A 9,959-nucleotide genomic window follows, 5' to 3' on the forward strand; every position below is an offset into this window, starting at 1 on the left:
TGGGTAGAACTACTCTGTCTCCACCTGCTGGCAAACCTATATGTCATCTGATGGCCTTTGCTTTGCTTCATGGTTAGATCAGGTGATAGATCAGCAGAGGCTTTAATTTTTAAAGCACACACTGGTCACCTGTTAAGAACAGCAGCAGCAACAACAACAATCACAGCTGTCTATTCTAGAAGTTAAGGAAGCATGAATTACTGTGGCCAGGTCTGACCTCTCTAGGAAATGGGACAACTGCCTCATCAGCCATCAGATAATGCTTAGTCACTGTGACCACCACATCATCTAAGAGTGGTGCTACATCAAGAAGCATCTACCCAAACGTCAAAGTTGATTTGCATTTACTCCCAGATCAGGTGTCCCACTAAACCAGACATTCCTCTGTTTCTTCTGAATTAAGTTTCAGATTGTTTTCTCTCATCCACTCCCATAAAGTTAATTCCACTGCATCCCTAGGATCTGAAAGAAATGAGAGACAGAGCCAAGTGTCATTAGCATACTGATGAGTCCACAGCCCAATTTCAGGACAACCTTATCAAGCAGACATGGAAGCATTTAAGGGATGAGATCAAAATGTTGTGGCACAATGAAAGCCAAAGGAAGATTGGTAACCTTCTACCACAAGCGCCTCCAGGTGTTGCTGAACTACAACTCCCATCAGCATCAGAAACAATGGCCAAGGATAATGGAAGTTGCAATTCAGCAACACCTGGAGGGACAAAGGTTCCCCACACCTACTCTTGAAGACCAGTAGTCCCCCAGTACCACCTTGCAGGACCTATCCTCCAGAGATGAGCAGAGCCACATGGCTCCTGTGCCTGGCAAACTCATTCCTAAATTGGCACATAAGAATTCCATGATCAATGGCATCAAAAGGATCTGGAGCAGCCTTTCTCAGCCTTGGGTCTCCAGATGTCCTGCTACGGATGATGGAAGTTGTAGTCCAACAACATCTGAGGATCCGAGGTTGAGAAAGGCTGATCTAGAGCAGGGTTTCCCTGCTGTTTTTGGACTACAACTCCCATCATCCCTAGCTAGCAGGACCAGTGTTCAAGGATGATGAGAACTGTAGTCTAAAAACAGCGGGGGACTCAAGTTGGGAAACCCTGATCTTGAGAATCAAACAGGGACTTGAAAATCAACAGGAGAGATAGGTAGCAAAACATCCCCAGTTGATTCTATAAGGCAGTCACAGGACATAGAAATGGATACGGTCTTGTGCATAGGAAGTCTGCTCACGTTTACTCCAAAGTAGTTCTCACTGTGTTCAGTTGGGGTGTTGGGGTAGTGTGTGCATTCTTTGGTATGTAAATAAAATGCTGATTGCTGGCTTCAAAGCAAAGGCAAACAAGTACAAGGCTTCCTTCGTTTTGTTAGGAATTCTGGGTCTGCAACTACCAATGGCATGCCATTACTGGTTGTTGTGGCACACCCCCTTAAGTGAAGAACAATGGAGCCTGCAATTTAAAGGATGTGTTTGTACATTGAGGAGAAATGTTTGCAGCTGAATGAAAAGGCAGAGTTTACGCTTGAGTACGGCTTGTTGTGCCAGACCAGCTGAGCTGCATCAAATGCAGACAACGGGAGTCATCAAGAAAAAGCAACCTGTGACTCACCTTCCATGGTCCAATGAGGTAAAGTCACATGGGAAGTAGGATGAAGTCCTGTAATTTAGAACTGCCAAGACACCCTTCATCTGCAATGAAAACAATGGACCAAGGGATGCTATTGGTTTGAGTAGAAAGGATTTTCAAATAACTTACTTTGGAGCATTTCCGTTGAAGTCAATGGGGCTACTCTGGCTTTAAACATCATTTAAGGAACACAGCAAGTCCTGAATCCTGTGCTTACAAGGAGCAGCCTGAACTCTGGGATGGGAATTTGTGGCCCTGAAGGTGTCCCACTGAGATCCAGCGCCAAGGGCCTTCTGGCAGTTCCCTCATTGCGAGAAGTGAGGTTACAGGGAACCAGACAGAGGGCCTACTCGGTAGTGGCGCCCGCCCTGTGGAACGCCCTCCCTTCAGATGTGAAGGAAATAAGTAGCTATCCTATCTTTAAAAGACATCTGAATGCAGCCCTGTTCAGGGAAGTTTTTAACATTTAATAATAATAATAATAATAATAATAATAATAATAAATTTTATTTATATCCCGCCCTCCCCAGCCGAAGCCGGGCTCAGGGCGGCTAACAACAATTAACATTTAACGCTGTATTGTTTTTAATACTTGATTGGGAGCCGCCCAGAGTGGCTGGGGAGACTCAGCCAGATGGGCAGGGTATAAATAATATATTATTATTATTATTATTATTATTATTATTATCCCAGCAGCCTTAGCCAGCATGATCAATGGACAGGGACTATGGAACAACATCTGGAGGGCCACAGGTCCCCAACCCTTGTCTTAAACATTGTTGGGGGGTATGCAAAAAGCAGAAGGAAAAAAAATATTTGAAGGGTTCAAAATTTTAATTTAGTACATTTAATTTCAATGGAAGGCTCGATTCTGAATTAAGTTCAAATGCAGTCTAGACCTCAGTTTTTATTATTACATATATCTTGCACAAGAGGTAGAAATCAGATCCTAACTGTTAAATTATTCTAACTATTGAGCAGTATGAAAGGAGGAACTGCTGGTTACACTGACTGTGAAACAAAAGTAATGCTAATAGGAAATAATGTGATCTTTCTCTCTGGTACAATCGTATGCATCCATCTGCAGAGTAACCTGGGGTTAATGTAAGTGCATTTAGCTTTCATTATTTTATTTGTCAGCTACAGAAAGCAGATCAGCCCTGGAGAGGCTGCTGTGCTAACACAATTTGCTTTTCTTTGCAAAGATTGCATGGCTGCTTTGTGTCATATTATACTGAAGTGAAGTGAGATAAGAGGGAAATGATTTTCCTTAACCATTGCTCCTTTTAATCCACAGAGGATTATATCTGGCAATCTAATTGCAGGTCATCCAAATATGCACACTCATAGACCGGAACAGAGGTTCTCAAACTTTTAAGCCCCGCGGCCCACCTGAGAAGGCTGAAAATCACTGAGGCCCAGAGTGTGGCATAATCTGATGGTGATTACAGACATCGTTTTCTACTGATATCTTATCCATCTTTGGAAATTGGTAAATGCATTTTCCTTGCAGCAAGGTGTTCCATAGCTCAGCTTTCCCCAAGTTAAGTACGACATTGCTCTGGATGTATTGTGACTTCCTGCCCTCCTCCTTTCAGACAGAATTTGCTAATCCAGAGGCTTTAAGTGGAGATCTCCCTTTTATATACAGTGGTACCTCGGGTTAAGAACTTAATTCGTTCTGGAGGTCTGTTGTTAACCTGAAACTGTTCTTAACCTGAGGGACCACTTTAGCTAATGGGGCCTCCTGCTGACGCCACGCCGCCGCCACGCAATTTCTGTTCTCATCCTGAAGCAAAGTTCTTAACCTGAGGTACTATTTCTGGGTTAGCGAAGTCTGTAACCTGAAGCGTCTGTAACCTGAAGTGTCTGTAACCCAAGGTACCACTGTATTCCCTTCGCACTCACACATGACTCTCCAAGTATTTTTCACTCATCTCCTGCAGTCTTTTCCTTCCATTCCCCTTCCATTTCATACATAGATTGTACCTTATTCTCTCCCCTCCCTCACCCGCTTGACCTTTCTTCCCTGGTCTTTTTACATCCACTTGTTCCTTCCACAACAGTTCTCAATTTCCCCCTCTGTTACCCTTTCCCCTCAGAAAGGGGAGACCTCTGAGTGTGTTTGTGGAGAAGAAAAGGCAGACCTTTACAGGGACACAGGAGAACCTAGGATTCCTTAATAAATCTGCAAACTGAAGGATAATTTTAATTGAGAGTATATTTAGAGTAGAGTAAACTCTTCTGCTTCCCAATCATCTATTTCAAACTCTATCCAATGACCTAGATCAAGGAACTGAAAGGACTGTGCACACACTATGTCTTTAAAGCACTCTCTTTCCCTCAAACAACTCTGGGCAATGGAGTTTACTGCTCAGAGTTGCAAGTCTGGTTGAGACTTCAGTATAAGGCAATGGGCAAGTCAAATAAATGAATAAACAAAGTTAGTGTGTGTATGCGCAACAAAAAATTGCTCTTTACTGTCTCCTATCTCTGATTAATAATGTTCACAAGTGCCACTCTGGCGTCACCCCAGTGAGTTGGCAAAAGATTCATGTCGGCTTCTCATTTTTAATGACCCAGGAGACATTTCTGAGAGTCCCTCCTCTGTCTGGAAGGATGTGGACATTCTTATCTGAATGGATAAACCCTATGAAACTGGTGAGCCTCTTTGCTGAACTATTGCTGTTCCTTGGTCTGGCTGTGAACCAGTCAATATATTATTCCTTCTTTGCCAGCACTAAAGCAATGTCCTATCTTGAAAATGTAACACGTTCTAGTAATAATGTGACTTCCAGGATACAGAGAGACTATGTGCACACTCTCATCCACTGCACCCCTGCCAGTAGTTTGGCAAGAGTGCACATTAGCCACAATCCATATCTATCCAGTACCTATCCCATTGTTTCTTATGAAACTCTGCCCCTTGATGCATTTCCCCCCAAGCTAGTATTGATCTGAACTGAAAAAAGAACAGCCTTGTGGCATGTTAAAACAGCACTGTGTACACAGCCTTAGATGATTGAAGGTAGACCTAAGGATGTCATAGGACATCCTTAGAAGTAGAAGACTTCAGTTTCACCTGTGCCCTCCCTTGTGGCACCATATCTGTCCTTGGCAATTGTGCTTCCTTCAGCACAATTAAAGTTGTTTCCACCGATATCAAGGAAGCCTCTAGTGCAGACTCCCAGAACAAGTGAGCAAGAACTGTCTATAAACAGTGATCCCTTACTTTCGCTCTGCCTCTCCTTCTCTGCCTCTGTTTCCCATTGCCCTTGGCACCTGCTGAAGGGAAAGAGAGAGGAGCTCAGCCCTACGGATCAGATTTTGCAGGGGTGGCGGAAGAGCCATCTGCGAAGTTGACTAAGGGCTTGGCTTGTAGGAGAAAGATGCCATATTAATAAATGTTTCAATTTAACCTTGTAGTCTAAGCCCTTAGACAATTATGCCACTCATCATTCTCTTAGGAGCCTGCAGGGAGAGATGAGCTGTGAAATTGACTTAAGGACTTGGCTTGCTGGGCAAAGAGGTGATAGTGACTAATCCGAGCACTTGGCAGTTACCTAGCAACAACCCCATGTGCTCCTCAATTACTTCTGGATTGGGGAGCCTGCCTAATGTGCGCCAGCTTCTCCCTAAACTCTCCAGCAGTGATGACAGACTCTAGGGTTGCATGATTCACTTCAAATCTTTCATTGTGTCAGTACAAAGCTCTCCCTTCACCACCACCTTCCATTTCCCCCTGTATTTAAGTAGGAGCAGTGGCGTAGCATGGGTTGTCAGCACCCGGGGCAAGGCAAGTAATTTGCGCCCCCTAACCCGTGGATTTGCGCCCCCTGACCCTAACCCCCAGATGTTGCGGCCGGTGCGGCCGGCCCCCCCTGCACCCCCCATGCTACGCCACTGAGTAGGAGTGTGTGGAGAAGAAAACATTTAGCAGGTGAAAACGCCATGAAGATACACACACGCGGAAGTGAAAGCCAAGTGTTTGGGTAATGCCCTCTTCATCTGAAGAAACCCTCCATTTTCAGGCGGACTGTACCAAGTTTCTTCTTGTAGGTCCTCAACGGTAGCTCCTTATTGCTGCAAGACAGTTACACTTTTCTATTTCAAAACACTGGACCCATGTTAACACACTAAACACCAGTTGTGCAACACCAGTGATTACCTTTGTTTGCTCTCAGCATCCTTCTGAGGCAATTGTAACAATCACAAGTGACAGGGGCCCGGGTGTCTCCAAAAGGCTGATCATCCGAATAGAATTTATTGGATGTACCTCCCCCAGGCCAGCTGGTTAAATGTGGATGTGATACATGTAGTCAAAACAAAATAAAAATACAGCTCATTTCAAGACCACCATTTTACAGTGCAAGAAGATCCAATTATTGGTCATCATTACTAAGCTACAAGAAGATGCAGCACACATGGGACCTGCAACAAAATGTTGCTGTTCATCGCCGTATCTGGGCCCACATCTGAAAGGCCACCCTGTTGTAATGTTGGCTTGATTGAATTTCATTGGCCCAATGATGTTCTGTGAGTGTGCCTTACAATGTCACTTCTGCTGAGATGACCAGTTTAATCCCTTTAGCTGTTTCCCCCATCCACGAGGCCTCCTGAGCCGTACTGAAGCAATTTTAAAATCATATAGGCAATACAGGAGCAAAGTATCTCCCAGGCTCCTGTAGCGAGCAGCCTGCCAACAGGGGCATATCTAGTAATGCAGGCCTCCTGCCCTCTTCTCCACATACGGACAATGCAAAGGGCCCTCTGCGTTGACCTGGTGATCCCCCCACCTAGAGCATTCTTTATTAAACAAATTAGTTAATGAGCAGGGCAGGAAGAGTCATCAAATGACAATGAGGGCGAAGAAACAGAAACACAGACAACCATTTGGAGTCTCATTACAAAGACCGACCACAGTGGGCAAAACGCTAAGCGTACACAAGCCTCACTTTGTAGGCCTTCCTTGTATATAATGACGACTTCATTTTCTCTTCTGCGAAGCCCCCAACTTTATTGAAATGATTACTTAGCCAACTCAACCGCTAGCCTTGTTCAGATGGGGATGCTGCTATTCAAATATCCATTAGGAGTGACTCAGATTTCGCAACAGCTTCCTGAATGGACAATAAAGATTTGCCTTTCTAATAGTTCTGTGTGGTAACCAAGGGAGGCTCTGGAGGCAGTTCTCGGAAAAAAGAGACCCAAGAAGACTACATTCTTGTTTGACTGTAGAGTTCCCATTCATTTCCCCAACTTGAAAAAAAGAAGCATTTGTTGTGCTAGGCAGGGAAAACTCAGGGGAAATTTCCTGAGTTTTTTGTCCCAGGGCATCGCCCAAGTGGTGGGGAAGAGAATTTGGAGATTTTGACTGAGATAGTCTAACCATTTGTTTTAGGTCCTTTTCCACTGCTTTGCAGGTGAACCTCCCAAGTGGTTAACAGAATATATTAAAACAATAAACTTCACTTAAAAATTCTAAAATAGCAAAAGCATGCTAGAATGGATTTATTTATTTTTTATGCTGAATACATGGCATATGAGGGAAAGATGGTCCTTATGTAGCTCTGTGTAATAGTTGGGGGGGGTGGAGAAGAGACCCCCTCAGCTGGAATATGAGATGCTGGACAGCTCTCCAGGCTGTCCTATTTCTTCCTGTCTGGGAAAAAATGGTCATTTGGTAGCCTTGTTGCGGAAGAGCCATGTTCATGGTAGAGCTGGGATGAGGAACCTTTTCCAGAGCACTCTGAAGAAAACATTCCATAACTGGGGTACCACCACTGAGAAGGTCCTGTCCTCTCACCTTCACCTTGTCAGGGCACCTGCAGGAGGTCTTCAAAAGAAGCTCTTTTGAGTACAAGTAGGCACATACAGAAAGGGACGCGGGTGGTGCTGTGGGTTAAACCACAGAGCCTAGTACTTGCCGATCAGAAGGTCGGCGGTTCAAATCCCAGCGACGGGGTGAGCTCCCATTGTTCGGTCACTGCTCCTGCCAACCTAGCAATTTGAAAGCACATCAAAGTGCAAGTAGATAAATAGGTACCACTCCAACGGGAAGGTAAATGGCGTTTCTGTGCACTGCTCTGGTTCGCCAGAAGCGGCTTAGTCATGCTGGTCACATGACCTGGAAGCTGGCTCCCTTGGCCAATAAAGCAAGATGAGTGTCGCAACCCCAGAGTCGGTCACGACTGGACCTAATGGTCAGGGGTCCCTTTACCTTTACTTTTAGGCACATACAGAAGCAGCCAATTCTTCAAGGATTCAGGTCCTAAACTCTACTGGGCTTTAAAGGTGAAAACCAGGACTTTCAGTTTGACAGAAATAAGAGCTGAAGAAAGCACAACTGGCATAACATCATCATACCTGCCCAGTCTCTGCAAGTCTAGCCCCCCACCCATATTCTCAACTAAATGCAGTTTCCAAGCCTTTTTCAAAGGCAGCCCCATATAGAGCGCATTACAGTAGTCTAACCCGCAAGTTACCAGAATGACCTGGTTACTGGGGCCAGGTCATAGCTAGAACAGCAGTGATCCACTGGGTGTAGAAAGGATAATAAATCAGTCTCTTCTCAACCAACCTGGTCCTGAGCTGCATAGGTCTTTAGATGTGAATAAGTAAAGTTCATTTTAAGTGAGCCTGCTGGGAGTGTGACTTGGTTAGAATCATAGAATCATAGAGTTGGAAGAGACCACAAGGGCCATCGAGTCCAACCCCCTGCCAAGCAGGAAACACCATCAGAGCACTCCTGACATATGGTTGTCAAGCCTCTGCTTAAAGACCTCCAAAGAAGGAGACTCCACCACACTCCTTGGCAGCAAATTCCACTGTCAAACAGCTCTTACTGTCAGGAAGTTCTTCCTAAGGTTTAGGTGGAATCTTCTTTCTTGTAGTTTGGATCCATTGCTCCGTGTCCGCTTCTCTGGAGCAGCAGAAAACAACCTTTCTCCCTCCTCTATGTGACATCCTTTTATATATTTGAACATGGCTATCATATCACCCCTTAACCTCCTCTTCTCCAGGCTAAACATGCCCAGCTCCCTTAGCCGTTCTTCATAAGGCATCATTTCCAGGCCTTTGACCATTTTGGTTGCCCTCCTCTGGACACGTTCCAGTTTGTCAGTGTCCTTCTTGAACTGTGGTGCCCAGAACTGGACACAGTACTCCAGGTGAGGTCTGACCAGAGCAGAATACAGTGGCACTATAACTTCCCTTGATCTAGATGCTATACTCCTATTGATGCAGCCCAGAATTGCATTGGCTTTTTTAGCTGCCGCGTCACACTGTTGGCTCATGTCAAGTTTGTGGTCAACCAAGACTCCTAGATCCTTTTCACATGTACTGTTCTCAAGCCAGGTGTCACCCATCTTGTATTTGTGCCTCTCATTTTTTTTGCCCAAGTGCAATACTTTACATTTCTCCCTGTTAAAATTCATCTTGTTTGTTTTGGCCCAGTTCTCTAATCTGTCAAGGTCGTTTTGAAGTGTGATCCAGTCCTCTGGGGTGTTAGCCACCCCTCCCAGTTTGGTGTCATCTGCAAATTTGATCAGGATGCCCTTGAGTCCATCATCCAAGTCGTTGATAAAGATGTTGAATAAGACCGGGCCCAAGACAGAACCCTGTGGCACCCCACTAGTCACTCTTCTCCAGGATGAAGAGGAGCCATTGATGAGCACCCTTTGGGTCCGGTCAGTCAGCCAGTTACAAATCCACTGAGTGGTAGCATAGTCAAGACCGCATTTTACCAGCTTCTTTACAAGAATATCATGGGGCACCTTGTCAAATGCCTTGCTGAAATCAAGGTAGACTACATCCACTGCGTTCCCTTCATCTACCAGGCTTGTAATTCTGTCAAAAAATGAGATCAGGTTAGTCTGACATGACTTATTTTTCAGAAATCCATGCTGACTATTGGTGATCACAGCATTCCTTTCTAGGTGCTCACAGATTGTTTGCTTAATGATCTGCTCCAGAATCTTCCCTGGTATTGATGTCAGACTGACTGGGCGGTAATTATTTGGGTCCTCTCTTTTCCCCTCTTTGAAAATAGGGACAACATTTGCCCTCCTCCAGTCTGCCGGGACTTCGCCTGTTCTCCAGGAATTCTCAAAGATGACTGCCAGTGGTTCTGAGATCACATCTGCCAGTTCTTTTAATACTCTTGGATGCAGTTCATCTGGCCCTGGAGACTTGAATACATCTAAACTAGCCAAGTATTCTTGTACTATCTCCTTAGTTATTCTGGGCTGTGTTTCCTCTGCTGAATCATTTGCTCCAAATTCTTCAGGTCGGGCATTGTTTTCTTTATCGGAGAAGACTGAG

The sequence above is a fragment of the Podarcis tiliguerta genome, assembly GCF_965153285.1.
Source record: "Podarcis tiliguerta genome assembly, chromosome: 1".
Classification (NCBI taxonomy): Eukaryota; Metazoa; Chordata; class Lepidosauria; order Squamata; family Lacertidae; genus Podarcis; species Podarcis tiliguerta.